This window comes from Lissotriton helveticus, chromosome 1_1 (assembly GCF_964261635.1).
Source record: "Lissotriton helveticus chromosome 1_1, aLisHel1.1, whole genome shotgun sequence".
Lineage (NCBI taxonomy): Eukaryota > Metazoa > Chordata > Amphibia > Caudata > Salamandridae > Lissotriton > Lissotriton helveticus.
Genome location: NC_136057.1, coordinates 22,071,549 through 22,098,471, shown reverse-complemented (window position 1 = coordinate 22,098,471; position 26,923 = coordinate 22,071,549).

Below are 26,923 nucleotides of genomic sequence, written 5' to 3'. Positions count from 1 at the left end.
TTTAAAAAAAAATTTTTTTGGGACCCCTTGAGTAGACCTAGTGGGTCAGGGTTTTTCTACCCTGCCCCCTTCTCTTGTTTTATACCTTTGTTTCTCCGTTTTTGGGTGACTTGCTTCTACGGAGCCACAAGATGGCTGCCAACACTTCCTGGTTTGGAGTGCTAGCAGCCAATCACAGTGAAGCTCGCGCATGTGACTTAAGCTATGCCCAAATATCGAAACTATTATTTTTCTAATTTCTCAGCAACTACTGAACGGATTTACACCATTTTTAAAAAGGTCACTTTCTGACCCAAGCACTACCTTTCTGCCAAATTTGGAGTAATTCCATTCAGTAGTTTCGGCTGTAGCCTTGCACAAATCTTCCTACAGGAAAATTATTTTTTCACTCTTATTTTTTAAATTTTTCAAAAACTACTGAATGGATTTACACCATTTAAAAAAAGGTCTCTTTCTGAACCAATCTCTACCTTTCTGCCAAATTTGAGCTATTTCCGTTCAGAGTTTGAGCTGTAGCTCGTCGCAAAATTTCCTATGGAAATTAACATGGAGAAAATGACTTTTGCGACCCACCTTTTTTCTCAGCCCCCGCTTGACGAATCACCCCTAAACTTTCAGGATAGGAGCTGATATGGATAGACTTTTTTTTGGAAAATTTCAGGAAGATTCGTCAAACGACGCCAAAGTTATTAGCAAATCAAAAAATGCTTTTCCTATGGAAACTAGGTACTAACAATAACTACCTACTGGCAAACGCCAGTAGGTAATACATATATATATTACCTACTGGCGGTCACTAGGTAGTTATAGTTAGGACCTATTTTCCATAGGAAATCGCAAACATTCTATTAGGAATAACTTTGACACCGGTTGACAAATCTTTGAGAAATTTTCAAAACTAGTGGGGCGCCCCGGTCCGCTCATATCCTGAAAGTCTTGGGGTGATTCGGGAAGCGGGGGCTGAGAAAAAAGGCGGTCCCAAAACGTGTTTTCCCCATGCAATTTTCCATAGGAACCATTCATCGCGGCTACAGGCCGAACTGCTGAATGGAATTACACCAAATTTGGCAAAGAGGTAGTCCTTGGTTCAGACTTGTGCCTTTTGCTTAAGTGGTGTAAATCCGTTCAGTAGTTCCTGAGAAAATCACAATTAAAAGTACATATTTATCTAGGGCCGCAGTGGATCCGCGCATACTGAGCGCACCCTAAGCGCACCGTCCCGATCACGCGCTGAATGCTAATTGGCTGTCAAGTGGTTGTCAACATTCTAAATCAGGAAGTGTTGGCAGCCATTTTGTGCCTCGGTAGAAGCGAGGGTCTAGAAATCAGTGAAACAAGTGTTCAAAACGTATAAAGGGGGAAGGTTAGAAATATCTTGACCCTCTAGACCTGCTTAGGGGTCTCACAAGGACCCCTAGGACCCCCCCAAATTTGTTCATTGGTGAAAAAACTGAGAAATATGCGCAGGGTGCATGGATCCGCCGTAAAAAAAAAAAAATGAAGCGTGGGATCCTGTGTTTGTTTAAAAATTAGCCACCTGGGGGGGCCAAATCCCGGGTTCTAAAATATAAAATTTGATGGGGGTCCAGAGGGGCCCAGTAACCCGGGGACCACCATCCCTCGGTGCTACAAAATAAATGGGTGGGGGGGCTCTAAGGTACTCCCCCAATAAAATACTTGGGTAGGGGGTCTTAAAGGCCCTCTCTAGCCCTGGGGACCGCTACTCTTTGGGGCTTTCAAAAAATGGGTGAGGGGCTCAAAGGTCCCTCTAAGCTCCGTGGATCACCATCCTCCGGGCCTTTTTAAATTGTGGGAGGGGGGTCGCGTGGCCATTCTGAAGCAGTTGAGGGCCCTGGGGAACACCACTCCCCAGGATCGGCTCCTGCTGTGTCTTGGGGTGCCTACCCCAGGACACTGCTGTTTGGTATCGCAGGGCGGGAGTCGAGGTTCCCGCTCTGTCATAGCAAACTTGTGGGCATATTAACAAGGGCCATTTCACCGCATTTTTTTTAAAAAAAAGGCAAAAATGTGGTGAAAATTATATCACCCTCTTTACTGTTTAGGCGTATATACAACGTTGGGGACCGTGGGTGGAGCCCCAATGTCTCTATGTTCCTAGCCAGCTTCCCGCGTCCTTCTGAAGCCGCCATTACTTTTCCACAAAGGGACCTGCTAATATGCAGAACCCCGTGGGGAAAAGCAATCTGCTTTTCATTTTGAAAGAGTGAGCAGGTTTCCCTGTTCTTTCTTACAAAATCCAAACCATGGCAGGGCGGGAGCTTCTGCTCACACCCTGCTATAGCAAACAGTGTAGAAAAAATCTTCCGGTAAAACAACAAAGGATTTTAAAGTCCATTATCGCCGTTTTAGCGGCAGTTTGCTGCCGCTAAAGCGGCGATAATTTTAACGCCCTCCTTGTAAATATGCCCCTTAGTTTTGGAATGTCGACAATCCCGTCTCCCATTTAAATAGCCACAGAGTATTTAGTGAAGTGCACACTGTGAAACGTGAAGCAGCTGTGACTGATTGGGATCGATAAAGAATTGCCCATTGTTGAGTACAGAGTAGGCAAATTGTACATGGGGTTTTGTAACGCCAGTGGCTATTGCTCATGCCCTCTCTTGAGGTTAATTCGAAGAGTTGTGTACTTCTTTTGCTCCTAATGTACACAGTGTTCTATCGTCTCTGTTTGCTTTCTCCTCTGTCATGTAGAGGACAGTGGGTAAATATGACGGTTTCTGTACAGCCAGCACCTTTGAACCCTACCCCCAAACTGCTTACTGCCTGTTACCATAGTAACAGTTCATGGAACACTCAATTGAGCACACAGGTCACAAATTATTCTGAGTTTTGTATAGCGCCTGGTTACCTATAGGCATCCCAGCGCTTACCAGAACATAACACTACTAAAGAATGAAGGGATTAACCAGAAAACAGAAAAGTTTTTTAAAGTTTTCGAAACCGAAGCAAGCTAGCTTCCGAGCGCAGTTGTAGGGGAAACGAGTTCCACAAATTCAACACACAATGTTGCTAATCCAAACAGCAAGTGTGCTTAACTTTTAAAATGTTTCCATAGGAACCGTTAATCTCAGCTACAGCCTCTGGTAAAGAGTTGGGAAAGAGTTAGCCCCGGTATTACACTACTAGTTATAAACATCATTCTTTTCTTAGTAAAACTTTGAGCCCCGTCAGTTATTCTTTTACAAATTAAGGGGTATAATTTTAACGGCTTTCTTGTAAATATGCCCCCAAGTACTGTGTTAATGTGACATGTGAATTGGGCGCGGAGGGGTACAAAGAAGTTTTGTAGACTAGGAGACGGCCACCTTCCCGAGAATTATTTACTAATTGTTCAAGGAGTTCGAGGCAACTTAAGTCCGGGAATTGTCATACTTAGGATCTTTATTTTAATATGCAGGGTGTGCCTCGGCAGTCTCTGAAACCTCAGTGGTGCTTGGCAGTGCCTTATTTGTTTTGTAATCACACAGACAGTACTTATGGTGTTATAAAGTGATACACTCATAGAACTCTTGTAGTTGTATAATTACTCAGGATTTATGTGCCTAAGAGTTACTTACATTATTTTTTGTAGGTGTAGGTGCACTGGAATGTTAAATAGTTTTGATTTTAAAATCTTCTCTAAACAGATGATTATCACACTAAATAATAGTCAAATGTTGTCAGAAAAAGAAGACATATACACTCAGTTATTTTTTTTAATTATCCTTTATTACAACAGAAATAAATAAATAGAAATATAACTTTAACAGAACAGTATAATAAACAAAACGTGAGATGGACTCCAGTGTTAGCAGCGTAGGTAACCTGCAAAACAAAAATGAAACATAAGTATGTGTGCTATGTCGAAGAGGTAAAAAAAGCTAATTCGAATTAAAGGATCATAGTGAAAATGGAAGGGAGGGTAGTGGGTGGAAGTGAGAAGGGGAGGGAGAGTTAAAAGTAGAGACGCAGGAGGAGATAGAGCGTCAGCTTATTGCACTAAGTCTTTACTGTTTACTGTTCGTCACTCGTTTGTCTAGGACACAGGGATCTGCGAGACAGAGTGTGGTTTAAGAAGTCCTTAAAATTAAATACATGAAGCCAGAGATCGCCATTGTTTGATAATACAGTCCTACATTATTACTTAATGGAAAATCGCTAGTATGAACCTCTGCACCCAGAGTGCTGCACCCCAGTCCCTACCCGCAATGTGCTCAATTGTAAGTCTTGCACACTGAGGCTTCACAGCTCACCTGCCACCACTGGTGTGTCTCACGATGTGTTGCTGAAAGCTCCGAGTCCGGGATACATTTGTATGTAAGAGCAGGTCTCCACAATGGAAAGGTGTCTTGATACTGCCATGGAAGGTGTTAGAATGCTCAGGGCATCATTCCAGGAGAGAGTTCCCGCTCAGCCCCTTTCAGCCAATCAATTAATCTCTGTAAAGAGAGAAGTAATTTAATGGTGGAAACGTTTGCAGGTAAATGAATGTTTTTTTTATGCTTGGTAGAAAATAAGAGTTGAGTGCATCCTTCGTTTTTGAAGTATGATTAATCGTTAGTGATAAACGTGGTTCAAAGAGGAGTTGGAATGCACGAGATAACACAAGGTTAAATTATAATATATCATGCTAATATAATAGAACGCTCACAGTGAATGTGTATCTAGCAGATGCTCAGACACATCTGACTGACTTATCTTTACTAGGCCTGTCCAAGCTTAATAAAGGCCCTACCCACAAAGCCGGACATACCTTAGACATTATTTTTTCTAACTCCTCTAGGATTCGCTGCGAAGCCCCCAAACAACTTACTTGGTCTGATCATTGCGTTATTGAATTTGCTATTTTGGACTCTTTTGATTTGGAAAGTACCAAACCATTAACTCGTTCCTCCCATAGACAGTGGAAGAAAGTTACGGAGGAAAACTTTCAAACTGTCTTTCAGAGGCCAAATATTTTGGCATCAGACAACATTGAAGAAGCCCTGCTCAAATATAATTCGGCAGTCTCCACAGCCATTGATTATATTGCTCCTCTGAAAAATGTTCCCAGCCATCCCAATGGACCACAGACAGCTTGGTCCTCTAGCCAATTGAGAGCTCAAAAATAACTCTGCAAGAAGCTAGAGAGGTTGTGGCGCCTTTCCCATAGTGATACTGACAAGGTACAATTTCAGACCGCCCTATCTAGCTACCACAAAAAACATAAAAGCAACCCGGAAATCGTATATTACCTCTCAGCTAGACAGATCCGGCAACTCCTCCAAAACCCTATACCAAATTCTTCAATCCTTTGTTAATCCCAAAGCCTGCGATAGTATAGAGACCCCCACTCATTCTTTATGCAATGATACTGCCCTCTATCTCGCTCAAAAAATAGAGCTCATTTATGAAAAAATTATTGGCACAGGGGATATAACACAGACCCAATTGGCTACATATCAGTCCAGTCTCAACGATAATCAGATAGAGAAATTCCCTACTATTTCATTAATGGAGGTCGAATCATTGAATAATAAAGTTAAATCCGGCTCTCCTGCTGATTACATTCCTGCAAAAATTCTTCCTTCCCTGGCCAAAAATATGTCTCCTTCCGTGCTAACTCTTATCAACCTTTCCCTAAAAGGAGGACATGTACCATTAGAGTGGAAAGTCGCCCAGGTTAGGCTGATTCGTAAGAATACCAAACTTCCATGGACGGAACTCTCCAACCTCCTCCCTATCTCGCTCCTTCCGTTCACTAGCAAATTGTTGGAAAAACATGTAAATACTTACCTCTCCAACTTTGTCGAACAAACTGGATGCCTAGATCCTTCCCAGTCTGGTTTCAGGCCAAAATACAGCACTGAATCAGCATTACTAGCAGTCACAGACAATATCAGGATGACCCTAGATAATGGCCACTCCATGATTCTGGTGCTGTTGGACCTGTCCGCAGCATTCGACACAGTCTCCCATAACATCCTGACGAATTGATTGGAAGAGATTGGATTAAGAAAAACGGACTTACAATGGATGAAGAGCTTTCTATCTGATCGCTCTCAGGTTGTCAACCTAGGTCCTTACAGATCGGCCCCCCATAAAATTGTCCAAGAGAGTACCTCAGGGCTCATGTTTGAGCCCTACATTATTCAATATCTATGTTGCTCCCTTGGCCAATCTCCTGAGGTCCCATGGGTTCATCCCAATATCATACGCCGATGACACCCAATTACTTTTCCATTCAACAAGCTCACCCCAGAAGTACGGGCAGCCTTCTCCAATGGAATGAGACTTGTCGGCGGCCTTCGACACCGTCCCCCACGAGGCTTTACTCTCCAGACTCTATGACATCGGTCTGAGGGGGACGGTGTTCAAATGGTTCACCTCATTTTTGGAGGACCGTCGACAAACGGTCTGGGCCACTTCGAGCTCTGCTGAGATGCCGCCACTGGGAGTCGGGGTCCCACAGGGCTCTGTGTTGAGCCCGACCCTGTTTAACATCTTTATGACCCCTCTGGCGGAACTCGTGGAGGCCTCGGGGGCCCAGATCGTGTCCTATGCAGACGACACGCAGCTTCTCTTCACCTGCAGGAAAGATCAATCATTTGACGGGGAGAGCAAGAGCATTCAGGGCTGTTTGAAGAGGGTCTTTGGCTGGTTTCAGCAGAATGGTCTCAAGGCCAACTCCAGTAAATCGGAGGTTTTACTATTTGGGTGCGCGTCGGAACCGGAATGGCGTGACTGGTGGCCGGCTGATATGAGCCCCCCTGCCCAGCCGTCTGTGACTGCCAAAAATCTCGGTGTCAAGGTCGATAATGACCTTACGTTCAGATCGCACATCCTTGGTCTGACGGGCACCTGCTTTGGCATCCTTAAGATGCTCCGGAAGTTCCTACCCCTGCTCACAGAGGAGCATAGGAAGATCATTGTCCAAGCTCTTATAGGATCTAGACTGGACTACGCGAATGCTCTCTATTTAGGACTTCCGGAGTATCTGATCCAAAGGCTGCAGGCGGTGCAGAATTCTGCAGCTCGCGCCATCTACGGCCTTCCCAGGCGGGCAAGAACATCTGGGGTGCTTCAGTCACTCCATTGGCTCCCTATCCGAAAGCGGATAATGTTCAAAACACTGACTTTGGTGCACAAGGCACTTTCTGGCTCCGGTGCTAAGTATCTGCAGCACAGACTGGCCTTCTACCGTCCAGCCCGCTCCCTGCGGTCGGAATCCCTGTTCCTGGCCGTGGTGCCCCGTGTGAGGAAGGCTCGCCTGGGGGGTCGCTCATTCAGCTTCAAGGCCCCCCAGCTGTGGAACTCTTTGCCCCTTGTTCTACGCAGCATCCCTAGCTTGCTTCTGTTCAGGAAAAACCTGAAGACCTGGCTTTTTAATCTTTAGGTTGTTTTCTTTTGCACCTCACTTTCTGATTTTCCTTGTTTGTTCTCTGTTATGTTTTTTAAACCGTTGAGCTGCTCTCTAAAGCGCCGGGACACTCTTGTTGAGTAGCCGTGCGCTATATAAATAAAATGATAACATAACATAACATAACATAACAATATCACACTGGATGAGGAATAATTTCCTCCAGTGCAATGTGGGGAAAACAGAAATCATGCTCTTTGGAGAGGCATCCCTCTTGTGGACACTGGATTGGTGGCCGACAGATCTAGGACCCCGTCCTGTACCCAAGACGTTAGTAAAAAATTTGGGGATCCGGCTAGATCAGGCACTCACAATGAAGGAGCAAGCTGCTCAAACTGCGGGGTCTTGCTTCCATGTAATGGGCCTTTTACGCCGAATTTTCCCTTTGCTCCCTCATTCCTCCCAGAAAACCCTTGTCCAGGCACTTATATTAAGACGCCTGGAGTACTGTAACGGCCTGTTAGTCTCTGCCAATGAAGACTCATTGGCCAGATTACAGGTAGTTCAGAACTCGGCAGCTCGAATGGCCCTTAATGTTCCGCCGAGAACTCCCTCCCGCCCTCTTTTGATGAAATTACACTGGCTCCCCATCCGCCAAAGGGTCAAGTTCAAAATCTGCTGCACCATGTTTAAGGGTCTGTATTGCTCAGGCCCCTCTTATCTATCTGAGAAATTCAAGCCTTATGCTCCCCTGAGATCTCTCCGCTCGATGTCAGATCTTACAAAAGGATATTCTTGGTAGCAGCACGGGAACAGAGATGCTAGCTTCCGAATCCACCAAAGGCAACAACCCAGAGCTCAATATATATATATATATATATATACGAGACTCCAAACTCTTACCTCTGGGGGAAGGGGAAATTGGATAAAATAATAAACAAACAAGAAGAGATCCTCTTGGATGGCTCCGCTCGTCAGTCCGACCTGCAGACCTTCACTGGCTTGGAAAACCTGTAGGAAAATATGACAGCAAACTTAACTAAAAATCTACACCTCCCTCTCTGCTCTTTCCCCTATCTCTCTTTTCCCATTCACACCTACCATTTCTGCCAAGAGTTCTGCCCTCTCTTCTATCAGGTAAGGCTCCGGGTTTAGTTGACTTTTTCTCTTTTTAATTTCGTCCTGCAATTTACAATGGCACTATATGTTAACCTGCTCTCATCTCCCTTCAGCCTTATCTAATCTCTTTTTCCAACTACTCACTTAATATCTGTACTCCTTCTAGCTTTCCCAGTGCCTGTTCCTGTCTTCTAATGATTTTTTTTTCCGTAAACTGTAACACAAAAATGTAAATGTTTTTACTGTATTGTCACCCTTCTAATGCTACTCTATTTGTATTTTAAATGTGAATTCCTGACTTACTTTTGTTTTCTCTTATTCTTTCTTTGTACCTTCTCCTGCCCTTTAAAACTAATCCTGCTTTAATGTATTTTTCTTAGGGATTGTATCAAAGGCTCCAATCTCTCTTATAAGCTGCTGTGCTTATTCTTGTTATCCACTGTAGCAAGGTAAGACTTTACTGATTTAATTTATCGCTTTAAACAACAGTTCATAAACGCTAATGGCACTTATCTCTGTCTTCTTTTCTTTCTGACAGAAACTCAGACGAGATGCTGCTCTCACGGGGTGTGCGTCACTGATCTCCTCTTCAGAGCGCCGGGATGTGCTTTAACCTTTGACTTTACCGTCCATAAATTACTTCGATATTTTCATGACTCATTTCGAGCCTCCGCATTAACTTGAATTGAATCTACGAGGAAACGGACCTGAAAGATTTTAATTGCTTCTGTTTCTATCCAAAAAATACTGTCTTTTAACCTAAATTTCCTCAAGACCTTGAACACGCTTCCTCTTCAGGGTTTGCCGTTGGTGAAGTGCGCAGTTCTTAATCATCTCGCGCTTCACCTGGACTCGGCTGCTAGGGGCGTCAAACACTGGACTGCTGACCGCGGCGAAAGCCAGCGGCCATCTTAAGGTTCCAAATCTTCCACCTTTCAGACCTGGAACTAGTCTCTGGCTCCAGCCTTGCCGGGTGATCCTTTGCGCAGATTGTTGCCGCAGCGTGTAAATTAGGGGTCCTGACAGTACCCCCCAACAAGGCAGAGACCTCCCCCTTTGGTTTAGTGGGAAAGCGTTGGTGAAACCTTTTAACCAATCTGGGAGCATGAACATTTTCTTCGCATTCCCATGATCGCTCTTCTGGACCATACCCCTTCCAATCTATGAGATAGAACAATTTCCCTTTTGAATTCTTAGAGTGAAAGATTTCCTTTACTACATACTCGGTTCCTGTCTCTAGATTGATGGGTTTTGGTGGTAGCATTTTCCGTAAATTGTTTTGGGCTTTCTTCAACAAGGAAACATGGAACACTGGATGAATCTTAAGTCTCGGTGGTAAGGTTAGCCTGTAAGATACTTGATTTATCTGTTTCTCCACTGGATAAGGGCCAATAAAGCGAGGATGGAACTTAAATTCTTTGTGCTTAACCAAACATTATCTCCTTTCACTAGCTTGGACCCTCTCGCCTCTTTTTATCTGCATAACCCTTATACTTTTCTTTTGCCTTTTGGAGACTATCCCTGGCATCTTGATGTATTTGTTCTAAATGGGACACCACATCCTGAACTGCTCGGACTGTTAAATCTACCTGTCTAAGTGTTGAATTCACATGGCTCAACTCAAGGAATCGGTTCCTCAAGTTCACTATGGAGAGCAGCAAAGAAGAACTTGCGTACTTGGACCTCCGCATTTTTCCATCAGAGGGAGGTCTGCAAAGTGAACTTTTCAAAAAGCCAATGTCACGGAACTCGCTACTGTCATTCCAGAGTTTCCACCCGCAATCATTGCGTGAAAATCTACCTGTAGGCCAATTTTTGAGGTTGAGACGGAATTGTTCCTCTAATAGGCTCTACAACTACCATGCTCAAGAACTGTCTACCAATTTGAGAGAGCGACAATACCCGAACCATCTTGTACGCCGTGCTCGCAAGAGGGCTTTCAACAACAACCGGGAGGCACTCTTGCAGCACAAGAGGTCTACTGACACCAATGATCGGATGACCATGGTGCAGACTTTCACCACATCTTCCAATGCAGTGAAGAAGACCATACTGAAACACTGGAAGATTTTGAACGTAGGTGAGGCCACTATACCTCGCCCCCTGTTTGCCTATAAGAGAGGACCATCGATTCGGGACAGTCTGGTTCATACCAGACCACGGGGTGAGAACAGACAAACTCCTAACACCCTGTGGAATACTAACCCGGTCCAGGGCCACTACCCATGTGGCAGTTGCGCAGCCTGCCCACAGACACGCAAGACCCTGACAATCGACATCGGGACAAGCAGACCCTGGAAGCTCATGCGACACACTAACTGTAATTCGGAGAAACTGATCTACCTTATCACCTGTCCCTGTAAGAAGCAGTATGTGGGCCACACAACGAGAATGATCAAGTCCCGCATCAGCGAACATAAAAGCACGATCCGTTGCAAGAAACAGGCGACAGGGCTCACGAACCATTTCCTTGAGGCAAAACATAAAGCAGAGGAACTCATGTGGGTGGTTCTAGAAAAGCCTTACATCCCACCACATATCTCGGATGTTTCGCACTTTCTGTTTGTGAGAGAACAGCGATGGATCTTTAAGCTGAAATCTGATATTAATGGGCTGAATGACAACATTTCATGGATATCGATCTGAGTGCTGCATTTGCCATCTTGTGCTCCTCTGCCGCATCCGGATGTAATGAGGCCTCCAGGGGCTCCCTAGCAGATAATCTCTGGCTTGGTCCAGAGGGCATCCTTCGGATGTTTCCATTTCCACAGATCATCACTGTGGGTTTATTAACAATGGGACCTGTTGCCTCCTTACATCACTTGGGTCAGATATCACTTCCATACGCAGTATTCAGTTACTGTACTCTACTCCACGACATGATGATCTTCTTGATGGGGTTTTGTGCAGATGAAAGGGAGGTATTTCCCCAATATTTGCTAAGTCCCTAGTTTGGGTGGGCACATTCGTTCTATTCGACACTTACTGGGTTTATATCCTCCATCACAACACACCATGTTGTTGGATGCGGACTGTGCCGACATTGACAGCCTTGCCTGAATATTATTTATACAGACACTGCAGTTCACTGTTGGGCCAGGTACAATTCTCCAAATTGCATAAATCAAATTGCGTTAAGTAAATAGATTAGTGTGCAGGCATGACCCTGAACGACATATTTCACTGCTGTTCTTCATTATTATGTAAATATTTGGCTAACCGGCAGGGGTCGTTCAACTGTGATCACGAATGATGTCAACGCGCGTTCCGGTCTTTGCGCATGCGCACAGCTAAGCGTGAGTCCAAGACGCCTGATGCGCATGCGTGGGTGTGTTTGGCAGCGCCTGCGTCACCGGGCATGCGCGTTTACACTTGGGGAGTGTGACGCTAAGCCGCTTCCTTGTTTAATGATAACGCATGCGCCGCAGTTGAGTGGCCGTCGGTAATGTTTGTGCAGAGGGTCTCTTTGACTGCATTGCGCAGGCGCGAGGTATAGTGTGTGCGAGATGCGCACGCGCTGCTGAGTATGCTTGAGCACAGCTGAGTCGATTCAGACTCGTTACTGGATATACAACGGGAGTATAAAAGCGTGCTTGATCTGTCCGTCGGTGCCTCCCCTTCGGCTCGAGTTCCCGCCGTGAGGTACCGACGGACAGGTAAGGTAGGAGCAGGGGCCTTGGTTGAGTCATGGTTGGGTGCCCAGACCACTGGGGCTTTGCTGGCTGCTTATGTACAGTCGAACTGGGAATCCAAGGGCAGATAGGTATTAAGGTAGTTCCTTGTCCTATGTTTGCCAACTAGTGAGTTCGTTTTTACTAGTGTATTTGAGAACAGTACCCTTGATTAAGACTACTACCTAACATTATGGACTGACCACATGCATAAAATGGTGGCCAAGGTCAGCATAGCACTATGGGTTAGTATTTACATTTATATACATCATAATTGAGCATATGTCTCCAAGGGTTGGATGTGTCGGTCGCCCTATGCGTCCACCGGTTCTGCCTTGGTGGGGGACCTTTTTCAGACAGAAAAGAAAATGACTGGGTTTTAACAAGATGTAGAAGTAACATCTTAGCGACAGATATCTAACCTGGAACTGTCTCTATTTACATGTTTAGAGCGGGGCCTTATCATTCCGAGCAGTTGCCGGGTGAGGTGAGGCTCACTTCCCAAAAATTGATGGGTAAGTGTTCATACTTATGTCAAATGACACACAGATTATCTGTTGGTGACGCCAGGTTGCGCACCCCCTATGGGGCCATCGCTAAATGGTGATGGACGTGTTTCAGTGTTTAGTGAGCTGGCATTGGTTTCTGCACAGTAACAGCACTTATCTCCTAAGTGCTGATTAGAGTGACAGCAATATTTATGTTTTGTGCAGACAGTACCTGTGTATAGTATTTACATGGTTTCTCCTTTTATATATTGTTTTCAGGGAAGACCAACTGCATCTTGTGGAGTACATAAGAAGATGCGGTAGGACGGTCTTGTATGACCAATTTGATTTGATTTTGGTAGAAAAAATTTTCTTTTACACAATTACTTAGAACACAATTAGTAGTGTACTTGCAGTAGCATTCCAGCTTGGCCCTGAAGAATGCCAGTGGACTTTCACGTTATGGCAGAAACATGTTGGCCCTAATTTTTGATCTTTACCAAGCAAGTTAGACAGTGATTTTGTCACACTGTCACCTCACTAATTTTTAACCTGACGTTCAGGCAAACGCCAATAAAGTTTATCTGTTTGCTTGTTCAGCCATTTTATACACACCACTTGATTTTTTGCACTGCACATGTCAGACACACCATCCACATGAACAACTTTGGTGACTAGACCATGGCTGAGTGATGCAATGCTAAAATACGTCTGGGCACTTGCACACAAACCAAGGTCTAGGAGTCCTACGTGATGAGGCTCCGCCACTTGGGTGGTCTGATAGGACTTTAACAGCTTTTGTTGATAGTTAGTTTAATTCACTCTCTCTGTGCAATTCTTCCAATGCCAGCGTATCTTTCTCTGTACTTTTCGACTTACAGGTTTCTTGTTGTTTGTGAATTCGGATGTCTTCCATAGTTCATATAGAAGGGAGAAAACCCCCTGGACACATTTTTGGCATTATTGTGGGCAAACTCAGCTTCCCACAAATAATCCACCCAGTCCCCCTCCTGTTTTAGAAGAAACAGTCGCAAGTACTGTTCCAACTCTTGGTTCACTCGTTCTGTTTGGCCGTCGGTCTCGGGATGGTAACTAGTGGAGTACCTTACTTCTGTCGCGAGGTTCACCATAAAGGATTTCCAAAAATGGGAAATGAATTGTGTTCCCCTATCTGAGATTACTATCTTGGGTATTCCATGTATCTTTACAATGTCTGTGCTAAAATGTAAGGCTAACTGTTTGGCAGATGGTATTCCCTTCAGAGCTGTGAAATGTGCCATCTTTGTAAAAGTGTCCACCACTACCAATATAGTGTCATAGCCCTTACTGAGTGGTAATTCAGTAATGAGGTCCATGGTTACAGTGTGCCAAGGGTAAGGTGGAGTGGGCAGGGGTTGTAGTAACCCCTTCGGGGCTTGCCGTTCAGATTTTCCCTGTGCACAGATCTCGCAAGTCTTAACGTAGTTCTCTATATCTTTGTTCATTTCTGGCCACCAGTAATGCCGCTTAATTAGTTCCTTGGTTTTTGCCTCACCCTTGTGACCAGCCAATTTCGCATCATGATTTTCTTGCATGACCTGTAACTGCAGTTCCTTAGTAGGAATATACAGACTTTCATGAAAGTAGGGGAGTTGACCAACCACCTTTCTTCCTTCTTCTTCTCTTGACCAGGCTTACAACACATCTGGTGTCATTACCTCCACAATACTGGTTTCCAAACCGACTGAAGTGGCGGTACCAATAATCTTCTCACTTGGTATGATAGATTGATTTTCCAAAGGCGTTTTCTGATTCTCTGTGCCAATTCTGGATAAGGCATCCGCCTTTCCGTTTCGTGCTCCTGGTCGGAATGTAATTATGAAATCGTAGTCAGCAAAATACAGCGACCACCTCAACTGTCGAGGAGTCAAAGTCCGCGCTGTCTTCTGAAATTTTAAATTGCGATGATCAGTGAAGACTGTCACTTGGTGTTGAGCCCCCATTAGGTGATGCCTCCACTCCTTAAAGGCATCCTTAATCGCCAACAACTCCTTTTCTGTGATGGTATAATTACACTCAGCTGGAGATAATTTCCTTGACCTGTATGCCACCGGGTGCAATTGTCCAGTCACCTTATTTCGCTGAGATAGGACTCCTCCTACTGCTTGGTCTGAAGCATCAGTTTCTACATAAAAAGGTTCATTGGGATCAGCATGCTGAAGAATTGGAGCCGTAGTGAAGTCCTGCTTCAAGGAATTAAAAGCTTTCTCAGCTTCTTGGGTCCAATTGAATTGAATGCCTTTTCTTAGCAACTTCGTAAGAGGCAAGATCTTGTGAGAAAACTCGTTGATGAATCTGCGGTAAAAGTTGGCGAATCCAATAAAACTTTGGACCTCTTTTACACTTTCTGGAGACTTCCACTTGACGACCGCTTTGATTTTTCATTGGTCCATAAGTATTCCTGTTGGTGAAATAACAAAGCCCAAAAATTCCACTTGAGTCACATTAAATGCGCATTTTTCTAGTTTTACAAATAATCTGTTTTCTTTCAATCTTCTCAAAACACACTTGACCTGCTCTATGTGTTTCTCTTGGTCTGCTGAATAAATCAAAATGTTGTCTATGTACACGATGGCGCATTGGTCTATGAATTCCTTCAGCACATCGTTAATGAAATGTTGAAATGCCGCCGGGGCATTACAAAGTCCATAGGGCATGACTTGATATTCAAACAGCCCGAAACGGGTCCGGAATGCCGTCTTCCACTCGTCGCCCTCTCTCATCCTGACCAGGTGGTAGGCTCCCCTCAGGTCGAGCTTCGTATATTTTTGGGCTCCTTTCACTTGATCTAATAACTCCGATATTAGGGGTAGTGGATACCGGTTTTTCTTGGTGATCCTATTGATGGCCCTATAGTCAATACAGGTTCTCAAGTCTCCCTCCTTCTTCGGCACGAAGAAAAAGGGCGAGGATACCGGAGATTGGGAAGGCCGAATGAATCCGTTAGCTAGATATTTGTCTAGATACTCCTTGAGGTGACGGTGTTCCTTCTCAGTCAAGGCATACACCCGACTACAGGGCAAGTTGGATCCTGGTTCGATTTCTATCTTGAAATCATATTCTCTGTGTGGAGGCAATTGTTCTGCCTCCACCTCGTTGAACACTTCTTGGAACTCTGTGTATTCTTCTGGTACTTCCGGAGTGCTGATTACACATATTGTTCCTTCCAATTGACATAGAGAGTGAGACGGGCTGACTTCAATTTCTAATCCTCCTTCTTTGTGTTCAAAACAGTTTTCCAAACAGTATTTCAAATCCATTTTGATCGTTCGGTTACTCCAATCAATTGCGGGATTGTGCTCCGTGAGCCAAGGAAGACCTAGGATCAATTCGAACTGGGGAGCATCTATCAAATTGAACTGGATCCCTTCTTCATGACCACTATCGGAAACAAGATGGATGACTTCAGTGTGACTAATTATAGGACCTGATGATAAATTAGTTCCATCCACTGCTCTAACTGGTTCACTTTTACTCTTCATAATCGCCTGTATGCCCACCTTACGTGCAAATCTCAAATCGCAAAAGTTCCCCGTGGCGCCTGAGTCGATCATTACCGACACTCCAGACAGGGTTATATGTCTAAATTTTACTTCTACTTGCAGATTCAAATGAGGGGCTGCCGACTGTAGAGTATTGGCCACCTGGTGTTCCTCTGGAGTCTTTTCCTGAATCGCACCTACCTGTTCGACTCCTCTAACAGGTAGTGCATCTAGTTTTCCTTCGGCTTATAGTTTGTCTTGGGTTTCTTAGGGCAATTCCTGACAAAGTGGCCCCCTGCCCCGCAGTACATACACAAATTACCCGTCCTTCTCTTCTCCTTCTCTTCTTTAGACAGAGGTCCATGAATCGTTCCGATTTGTATTGGTTCGACCCCTGAGGAACTTTCGTTACTTCGACTGGTTTCTGATCAAGCCCGATCAAATCTTGGAACCGTTGGTCGAAACTCTCTTCTTTTTTTACCCTTTCGTTCTCCTTGCCGGAAGTCTATCTCTAGTACTAAATCCACCAATGCCGATATCTCGGTGGGTCTATTTGGAATTCCAGCCAAGGCGTCTTTGAGTTCGTCTCTCAAACCACGGTAGAATACTGCTGCTCTTTTACTCTCCGGCCAGTTCGTCTCTACCACTAGCTTGTTGAATTGGGCCAAATAGCCCACCAGATCTCGGTTCCCTTGTTTCAAATCGAGCAGCTCATTGTCGACGACTTGAGATATTCTTCTTCTGTCGAATATTCACAAAAACTCATCCTTAAATTCCTCATAGTTTCTTAAAATTGGATCATTTCTGGTGATAAGTGGCATGGACCAGGCTGCTGCGTCCCCGCTCAGATAAGATAATGCAAAAGCGACTTTGGATTGTGCATCAGGGAAAATCGAAGGGCGGCATATGTAATGGAGAGAACATTGAGTTATAAATATTTGCGCCTTTTGTGGGTCTCCACTAAATCGCTCTGGGGCTGCCAAGGGTATTACTGGGGACAAGGAATGGATCACTTGGGTGGTCATTTTATTTGTACTGTCTGACAAGGGGTTCTGTGTCTCCGGTCCTGTACTAAGGGGGTGCCTAAGTCTATGTGCTAATTCTGCTGTTTCCTTTCTGTTATTCACTAACTCTAATCTTAGGTTTTGGTTCTCCTCCCTAACTGCACTCAACTCCTTTTGGATTGTGTCTAGTATAACTCCTAATCCTTGCAGGTTTATTCCTTCTGCCATCTCTGTTCAGGTGCAGGGTGCAACTTGGGCACTTCACTCTGTCAGATCTTACAAAAGGATACTCTTGGTAGCAGCACGGGAACAGAGATGCTAGCTTCCGAATCCACCAAAGGCAACAACCTAGAGCTCAATATATATATATATACGAGACTCCAAACTCTTACCTCTGGGGGAAGGGGAAATTGGATAAAATAATAAACAAACAAGAAGAGATCCTCTTGGATGGCTCCGCTCGTCAGTCCGACCTGCAGACCTTCACTGGCTTGGAAAACCTGTAGGGAAATATTACAGCAAACTTAACTAAAAATCTACACCTCCCTCTCTGCTCTTTCAACTATCTCTCTTTTCCAATTCACACCTACCATTTCTGCCAAGAGTTCTGCCCTCTCTTCTATCAGGTAAGGCTCCGGGTTTAGTTGACTTTTTCTCTTTTTAATTTCGTCCTGCAATTTACAATGACACTATATGTTAACCTGCTCTCCTCTCCCTTCACCCTTATCTAATCTCTTTTTCCAACTACTCACTTAATATCTGTACTCCTTCTAGCTTTCCCAGTGCCTGTTCCTGTCTTCTAATGATTTTTTTTCCGTAAACTGTAACACAAAAATGTAAATGTTTTTACTGTATTGTCACCCTTCTAATGCTACTCTATTTGTATTTTAAATGTGAATTCCTGACTTACTTTTGTTTTCTCTTATTCTTTCTTTGTACCTTCTCCTGCCCTTTATAACTAATCCTGCTTTAATGTATTTTTCTTAGGGATTGTATCAAAGGCTCCAATCTCTCTTATAAGCTGCTGTGCTTATTCTTGTTATCCACTGTAGCAAGGTAAGACTTTACTGATTTAATTTATCGCTTTAAACAACAGTTCATAAACGCTAATGGCACTTATCTCTGTCTTCTTTTCCTTCTGACAGAAACTCAGACGAGATGCTGCTCTCATGGGGTGTGCGTCACTGATCTCCTCTTCAGAGCGCCGGGATGTGCTTTAACCTTTGACTTTACCGTCCATAAATTACTTCGATATTTTCATGACTCATTTCGAGCCTCCGCATTAACTTGAATTGAATCTACGAGGAAACGGACCTGAAAGATTTTAATTGCTTCCGTTTCTATCCAAAAAATACTGTCTTTTAACCTAAATTTCCTCAAGACCTTGAACACGCTTCCTCTTCAGGGTTTGCCGTTGGTGAAGTGCGCAGTTCGTAATCATCTCACGCTTCACCTGGACTCAAACACTGGACTGCTGACCGCGGCGAAAGCCAGCGGCCATCTTAAGGTTCCAAATCTTCCACCTTTCAGACCAGGAACTAGTCTCTGGCTCCAGCCTTGCCGGGTGATTCTTTGCGCAGATCGTTGCCGCAGCTTGTAAATTAGGGGTCCTGACACTCGAGCACTAAACATATGCTGGAGGTGCCACGAGTAAGAAGAGCAAGATTGGATGCAAAGGCTCTCTGCCATCTTGGTCCTCACTACTGGAATGAGCTGCCCCTGCCTCTGAGACAGTGCTCAGACCATCTACATTTCAGGAAGCTGCTAAAAACTACTCTTTTCCGTACCTGTTAGCTTGCAGGGCTCCACACCACCCTCATGTGCCGCTTAAGTGCAGAGATACCCCTTTGGGGGTCGATTCTAGCGCTATATAAGCATATAAATAAATAAATTAAATAAATAATATACATAGGAATAGAGCGTAATGCAATGGCGGAAGCCTGTGTGCATGTACACTCAGTAAGGAAGTAACTAAAGTGTCCTAAAAGCTAACGTAACGTGTCTGTAGAGCAGCGCTGGTTGCTGGCTGAGGTCTATAGTACGGTCCAGTAGGTCCTTAAAATTTGATCGATGTGATTGTATGAGGTGAGAGATTACATCATTACGGAAGGCAAGATTGCTTTTTCTCACATGCACACTCAGGGTAGTGCACCCCACCCCTCCCGCAGAATCACCCTCAACAGGAGTCTGTAGGGCAGCATTGCTCGTAGGCTTAGGCCTATCTTATGGTACAGATGGTATTTAAAATGAGACAGAGATGTGACTGAATGAGGTCAAATATCACAAATTAACTTAACACTTGGCAATATTGCTTATTCGCACGTGTGCAGTGTGCCTGATGCATCCCACCCCTCTCGTAGGTTCGCGTTGAAGAGGTGTCTGTTGGGAAGTGCCCACTGGCTCAGATCTACAGTATGGTCCAGCAGGTCTTTAAAATGATTCAGAGATGAAACAGAATGAGGTGAGGGACCACGTCATTATGCAGGACAATATCGTTTGTTCGCACCATGTTTAATTGGAGGCCTTGTGCACCTAGGCCGCTCTGCTTACCTTTTGCAAACACTGCATTTAGCAGAGGTCACAACTTGAATTCTGCTTTGCAGACAGTGTTAAATTCAGCCTTGATTTATTTATCTTCAGTGTGGACAGCAGGGTTCATAACTTGAAAAGAGAAAGAGAAACAGTGTGAGAGAGAGGACGAGAGAGAGAGAAAGAGAGAAAGAAAGACATTGAAAGTTAGAGAGAGAGAAAGTAATAGATGGAGCAGAAGAGGTAGTGTTGATACTGGAAAAAATCTTCGCAGCTCACCTTTTTGCCACTGGTGTGTGTCCAACCGTGTGTCGGGTTGTAGTGCACCCTCAAGTTTAGTGATCTGAAAGATAGTACATACAACTGCACACGTATATTTCTGCGTTATGCCTTTGCACACCCAGGCTACTGTATTACATCAACTCCTACTGCAAGGAGGTGCCTGTGCGCTCTTTTCCTCCCAGGGTGCTACACCCCATGCACTCCCACTGCATAGCAGTGAGTTCTCATTACTGCGCACCCAGACTGCTGCACCCCATCCACTCCCAGTGTCCGGAGGTGAGTGCCCTTTCCTGCGCACCCAGACTGTTGCAACCTATCCACTCCCACTGCCCGGAGGTTATTGTACATTCCTACGCACTCATGTTGCTGCACACTATCCACTCTCTCCGCCCACAGATGACTTCTCTTTGCTTCGTAAACAAGCTTCTCTGCTCACCTTGTGCCACCAGCGTGTTTCAAAGAGGGTCCACCATGTGTCGAAGCAACCTTCTTAGGCGTTGTTAGGATGGCCTCGCATCATCGCAGATTCCTCAAACATTGAGCTTTGGAGGAGTTGGGGGGGGCGCCAATTTGTGAAACCCAACATGTTAGATAAAAAGAAAGCTAAGATTGTTCGTCATTTGTTCATCAAAGGAGAGAGGAAGAGAGAGAGGGAGAGAGTGACTCTGAAAAGAATATTCACAGCTCACCTTTCTGTCATCGGTATGTCTTCCACCACGTGCCGGGACATAGTGCACCCTGAAGCTCCACATCTAAAAGATAGTAAAAGAAAGATGTTATGATTGGTAATTGCCACTATCTTAATGCGGAGTAGAATAACATCGCTCTTTCACACACCTTCCCTCCCCCATTAAAAATACAACCATTTGTACCGTTCCAACTTGTTTACTGGGCTTCGATTTGTGAACAATTAGTAGAGTAGTAATGTTTTCCATCCGGTTATACAAAACAAGTGGTGCGCAGTCATACACGCGGTTTCAATCATCACGTCCGTGTCTGGGCACGATAATTGAAACCTCATGTGCTATTGGGGTCTATTACGCGCAGCAAGCGCATAATAGATACCAATAGGCCATGGACGGAGCAATGCGCCCGCCTCTGGCCAATTGCGTGAAGTCTTTTAGAATAAGTCGCACGCAAAGGCCAATGGTTTAGCACGGAATGAAACAGACACGCATGAGCGTGTGTGATTCATAGGTTAGGTTCATATCCCTGTTTTTCACAAAGAAAATGTCTTGCGCTGCGTGAGCTGTGCTGTGCACTCCAATGAAGGCACAAGCTGTATTGCGTACAGCAATGGAGGTGCGAGTCCTAAATGAATTGAGAAAGGAAAGGTTGTCAAAATAAGATGGTAAATTTAAGTGTACATAGTTAAAAAAAAAATACTCATCTACTTCGCTATGCATGTGGGAGCGAAGGACATTTGACCGACTATAAAAACTTTCCTGCTATTGGAAAAAAAATACAAATGCAATAAGATAGGGTATGCAGGACTGCCATGCCTAAATCGCACTTTTTTGTTGTGGAAGGGACCAGTGACACAGAGGGCAGTGGATGAGAGGGCGGGTTGTGGAAGGGACCAGGGGCACAGAGGGCAGTGGACGAGAGGGCAGGTTGTGGAAGGGACCAGGGGCACAGAGGACGGGAGGGCGGGTTGTGGAAGGGACCAGTGGCACAGAGGGCAGTGGACAAGAGGGCGGGTTGTGGAAGGGACCAGTGGCACAGAGAGCAGTGGACGAGAGGGCGGGTTGTGGAAGGGAACAGTGTCAAGGAAGGCAGTGGACGAGAGGGCGGGTTGTGGAAGGGACCAGCGGCACAGAGGGCAGTGGACGAGAGGGCGAGTTGTGGAAGGGACCAGGGGCACAGAGGGCGGTGGACGAGAGGACGGGTTTTGGAAGGGACCATGGCTAAGAGGGCAGTGGACGAGAGGGCAGGTTGTGGAAGGGACCAGTGGCACAGAGGGCAGTGGACGAGAGGACGGGTTGTGGAAGGGACCAGGGTGCAGAGGGCAGTGGACGAGAGGACGGGTTGTGGAAGGGACCAGGGGCACAGAGGGCAGTGGACGAGAGGGTAGGTTGTGGAAGGGACCAGGGGCACAGAGGGCAGTGGACGAGAGGGCAGGTTGTGGAAGGGACCAGGGGCACAGAGGGCAGTGGACGAGAGGGCAGGTTGTGGAAGGGACCAGGGGCACAGAGGGCAGTGGACGAGAGGGCAGGTTGTGGAAGGGAACAGTGTCAAGGAAGGCAGTGGACGAGAGGGCGGGTTGTGGAAGGGACCAGTGGCACAGAGGGCGTTGGACGAGAGGGCGGGTTGTGGAAGGGACCAGGGGCACAGAGGGCGGTGGACAAGAGGACGGGTTGTGAAAGGGACCATGGCTAAGAGGGCAGTGGACAAGAGGGCAGGTTGTGGAAGGGACCAGTGGCACAGAGGGCAGTGGACGAGAGGACGGGTTGTGGAAGGGACCAGGGTGCAGAGGGCAGTGGACGAGAGGACGGGTTGTGGAAGGGACCAGGGGCACAGAGGGTAGTGGACGAGAGGGTAGGTTGTGGAAGGGACCAGGGGCACAGACGGCAGTGGACGAGAGGGCAGGTTGTGGAAGGGACCAGGGGCACAGAGGGCAGTGGACGAGAGGGCAGGTTGTGGAAGGGACCAGGGGCACAGAGGGCAGTGGACGAGAGGGCAGGTTGTGGAAGGGACCAGTGGCACAGAGGGCAGTGGACGAGAGGGCAGGTTGTGGAAGGTACCAGGGGCACAGAGGGCAGTGGATGAGAGGGCAGGTTGTGGAAGGGACCAGTGGCACAGAGGGCAGTGGACGAGAGGGCAGGTTGTGGAATGGACCAGAGGCAAAGAGGGAAGGTTGTGGAAGGTACCAGGGGCACAGAGGGCAGTGGACAAGAGGGCAAGTTGTGGAAGGTACCAGGGGAACAGAGGGTGTGATGTATTCCTATAGGTTCTGTATCGATCCACCTATTCCTGACCCTATTCTGGTTAACAAGTTAACTAGCAGCCATCCCATGAGGCAGAAAACCCCCATGATGCAGGAACCGTTATCTGATTAAGCCACACTACGGCACAGGAACGTGTTATCTGATTAGGTCATAACGCTTGCCATCTAATTAGACAAGCAATATTTCTCCAGCCCCTGATAAGGCATACGGAGTTCTCAAAACAAATCAAACCTATGACAACCTGGGAAAAACCCTGCGGCCATTGTTTTGATTTCACCGAGAACTTCAGCAAAAGAATGTGCTAACGACCAGGTCGTATGACATCCTTATTGACGTATCTATGTCCATCCTTACGTCAATCTCGGCACCTTAAAGGTATAAGTGAAGTAGTGTGGCTCACTGGTTAGAGGCGGCAGACCCGAGAGCAGAGGACGGCCCGGGACCAGGGTTCGATTCCCGGCGCGGCAGGTTTCTGGACCAGGGTCAGCGGACTCGATAATTCTCTCGCCTCGGTGCCCACTCTGATCAGCGATCACACTCGGCAACTCTGGGCATTAGCTTGCCTCATCTTCACTAACGGCCCCACCAGACCGCCGGGGATGCCTGGTCTCACCCTGGAGATACCCATTAAGGGACCATCTCTCAGGGAAGCCAGGAAGGGTTTCGCAGCGGTCGAAGCGCCTTGGGACCCTACGGGTAAGTAGTGCGCTATATAAATGCCTATACATACATACATACATAAATATTACCGATATTGCCCTATGCAAACACACGCGGTGGTGACGAGATCGGAGCAGCCAGACTTGCCGAAGCCCAGAGCAGAGCAGACCCCGCTGGCGCAGCCCCGCCTTCCTGACGCGCTGAAAACGAGACGCTGCCTTTCTCCTGCCGACAAATCCAGCTCCGGCGCTTCCGGGTAGCCCTCGCAGGCAGCCTGGAATATCGAGACCAGAGACGAGAGATACCATCCCTCATTCATCCTAGATTCCAGGTACAGAACTGAATAACCCCTCGCAGAGAATTCTTGAGTCAGTCACTTGGCAAAACAAACTTAACTTAAACTGCTACTTTCTATTCCCGCCCACGTATTAGGCTTAGGTCAGGTACATTTGGGGTAGGCGTAGTTAGAAACACCAGTTGAGTACGATTAGTCAAATGTAAATGTGTATGTATCTATTTTATCCATTTTAAACCATCATATGGCTTAGAAACCATATCAATGTTTTTACAGTATTATTTTATACTTCTGCTTTTAATGTATGCACTTTACTTAACCATAAGTATTGCGATAATATCGATCCATTTCTCTTGTATGAGAAAAGAGACTGATCAATAAATAACATCTTTTATTGAACACGCCCGTCTCTTCCTTTTCTCTACAATCTGGTGAGACTAAGAATGCACGTACTGACTGAGTAAAATAAGTCGTCGTTTGTTTTCACATGACTCTAGAGATACACTCTTGATTAGGGGAGAGCAAAGTTGTCATGTTCTATGGTTGTCAGAAACTAAATCCCTTCTTGTCTATCCAGGGAGGTTCAACTCCTCCTTGCCTATTCGAGAAAGTTTCTAGTGAACTCTGAGCTAGCTGGCAAACCCAAAACTTTAAGTCTAATATCGACAGTAGTAGACCTAGTTAACGTCTGGTCTAGGCCTATACTATTGAAGGTATTATTCCAATGCGCAGAGCCTATTGGGATAATAGGAACTACACTACATGGCGCCCAACGCGTTTGGATAAGGCGATAAAACTAACGTAAGACATTTAGAGTAACTCAGTCGTGCTTTTTCACTCAGACCCCTTTTTTCCCATAATACTCCAAAGACGTCTGGAGTGGGTGAAAGGTAATATCCGCCAGACCTCGCAGGAGGAAACTCCTATGTATGGTCCTTGGTCTAGTCAACGTTGAAGGATACACTGTTCCAAAATATTGTGCATCTAATCTTTGTTTCCATAAGAACCTGATCTGCAAACAAACTAAATAACCTTCTGGACAGTACAATGTCAGACACTGAAGGAGAAAGAGAGGCAGTTAGAATAGTAACTGAACTTGCAGCAGCTGATAATGCACTGCAAGACGCTGACCCAGATATAATACTCATCGCGGTCAACATAAGAAAATCTATAACTTTAAAACTTATAGAAAATGGACTGACACCTAGAGGTGGCACAGTCATATTCGTAATTGAGGCACACGAATGTCGGCAGACAGAGGTATTCTATTCATGGATACACTTTCCAGCAGCAAATGCTGTAACAAAGGTCTTCCACTATTACAAAACAGAGGAACCTCCTAATGAGTACACTCCTTTCGAGGAGGTGGAAGTACCACTTAAATTTCAAGAGCATCTGCTCTTATTTAATGGCGCCCTAAAACATAATAATCACATCACCAGGCTCGGTCCATTAGGTAGACCAGGAGCAACGTGGCCGGTTCTAGCCGGATACACACCACATCCAGACATCGATGGGATGTCTGCAGCAGAGCTTTTAACACAGCTAAAACAATTAATAAAATTACATAGACAATTAGTCCAATATGTGATGCGGACTTCAACAATTCAACCAGCAATTAAAATTCCACAGCTGACCCCTCATCAGGGGAACACAAATAAAATTACACCACAGAACATACAATCCTGCCTAGGTAAAGTACCAGCTAAACGGGAACAAATACCATTCTGGTTAGCACAAAAAATCACCCAAATAGAGGCGGTGTTTCCAGACACCACCCCGTTAGAAAAACACAGGATTCTGACTATCTGTCTTCCAATGGGAATCGCACCACACGTGGAGGACTGTGATACTTGGGGTACAGTCTTTGCTTCCATCTACACAAAAACGCACGGTGTTCCATCCATTTCGGTAATACCAGATGTGCTAAAACAAATTCAAGACTAATACGGTCCAGAACCCGCTTTAACTCTTGGTATGAAATTACTAAAAGACTTCAAGCAGGTCTCGGCTATATTATTAGCCAATATAAAGGGAGAAGCAGCAAACGTGGCGATCCGCCAGAGGTTAAAGGAGACAGATATAGCAGACCAACCAGCTGAAATTGCCAGAATTATAGAAAAATCCTATGAGGAACTAGGTAGAGATAGTTTAGGTGGAATACCAGTAAAACCACAACTGATTGAAAGTCCTGAAAAAATATTTTTTAATAATAATTTAACATCACAAAAAAAGAGCTGGGATGGAAACAAACAATCCAATCCTAAAGAAAAGAAATTCCAGTCCAGAGGAAGGTCTCCTCGGCGGAGAGAAAAATCTCCGAACCAAAGACACAGGTCACCCCAAAGTGACCCCTCTGGGAAAAGATATAACCTTAGAAATAGGGATAATATAAAGAAGCCTGATAGATATCAAGACATTGATACACGTCCCTCTCAATCTTTTCAGACTTCCTCGCAGAAATCGGAAAGAAGAGGACGATCAGAACAAAGAGAAGAGCACGCCAAGTCCAAAGACAAGGAATCTGCTCATCTAAAAAAGAAACTACAATTTCCAAAAAAGAAGGTAGCCAATATCAAGGTAGTTAACAATGCCGAGAATACTGAGGACACAACTGAAAAACGGAGAATGGGCTCAGACAATGCTAGACAGCGCAGCAGAAGTGAGCATAGCTCGCAAAGTCCTTATGAATCTTCTGGAGACAGTGGACACGAATGAATATCTTCAAGTGGAAACTGCAGACACCAGAGTTAGCAAACCTCACAAAATATATGAAATAACATTACGTATAGAAGGGGATAAGACTAGAAAAATAAGGGGACTATTTTGGGATAATCTCTCCAAGGGCTATGACATCCTTCTAGCTGAAAAAGACTGGCCACCAGAGTTTGTCAGGGAGTGCCCTCATGGCGAAGAAATAATTATGCCTGCCTTCTCAAATCATATCCCAATTCATAAAAAATACACACTTGCTAGAAAGTGGGCAGTAGCTCAAGCTCCTGCTTTATATAAAAATCATGTAGGATGGGATGAGGACTCCTCCTCACAAAATCCAGTTAAAATCACA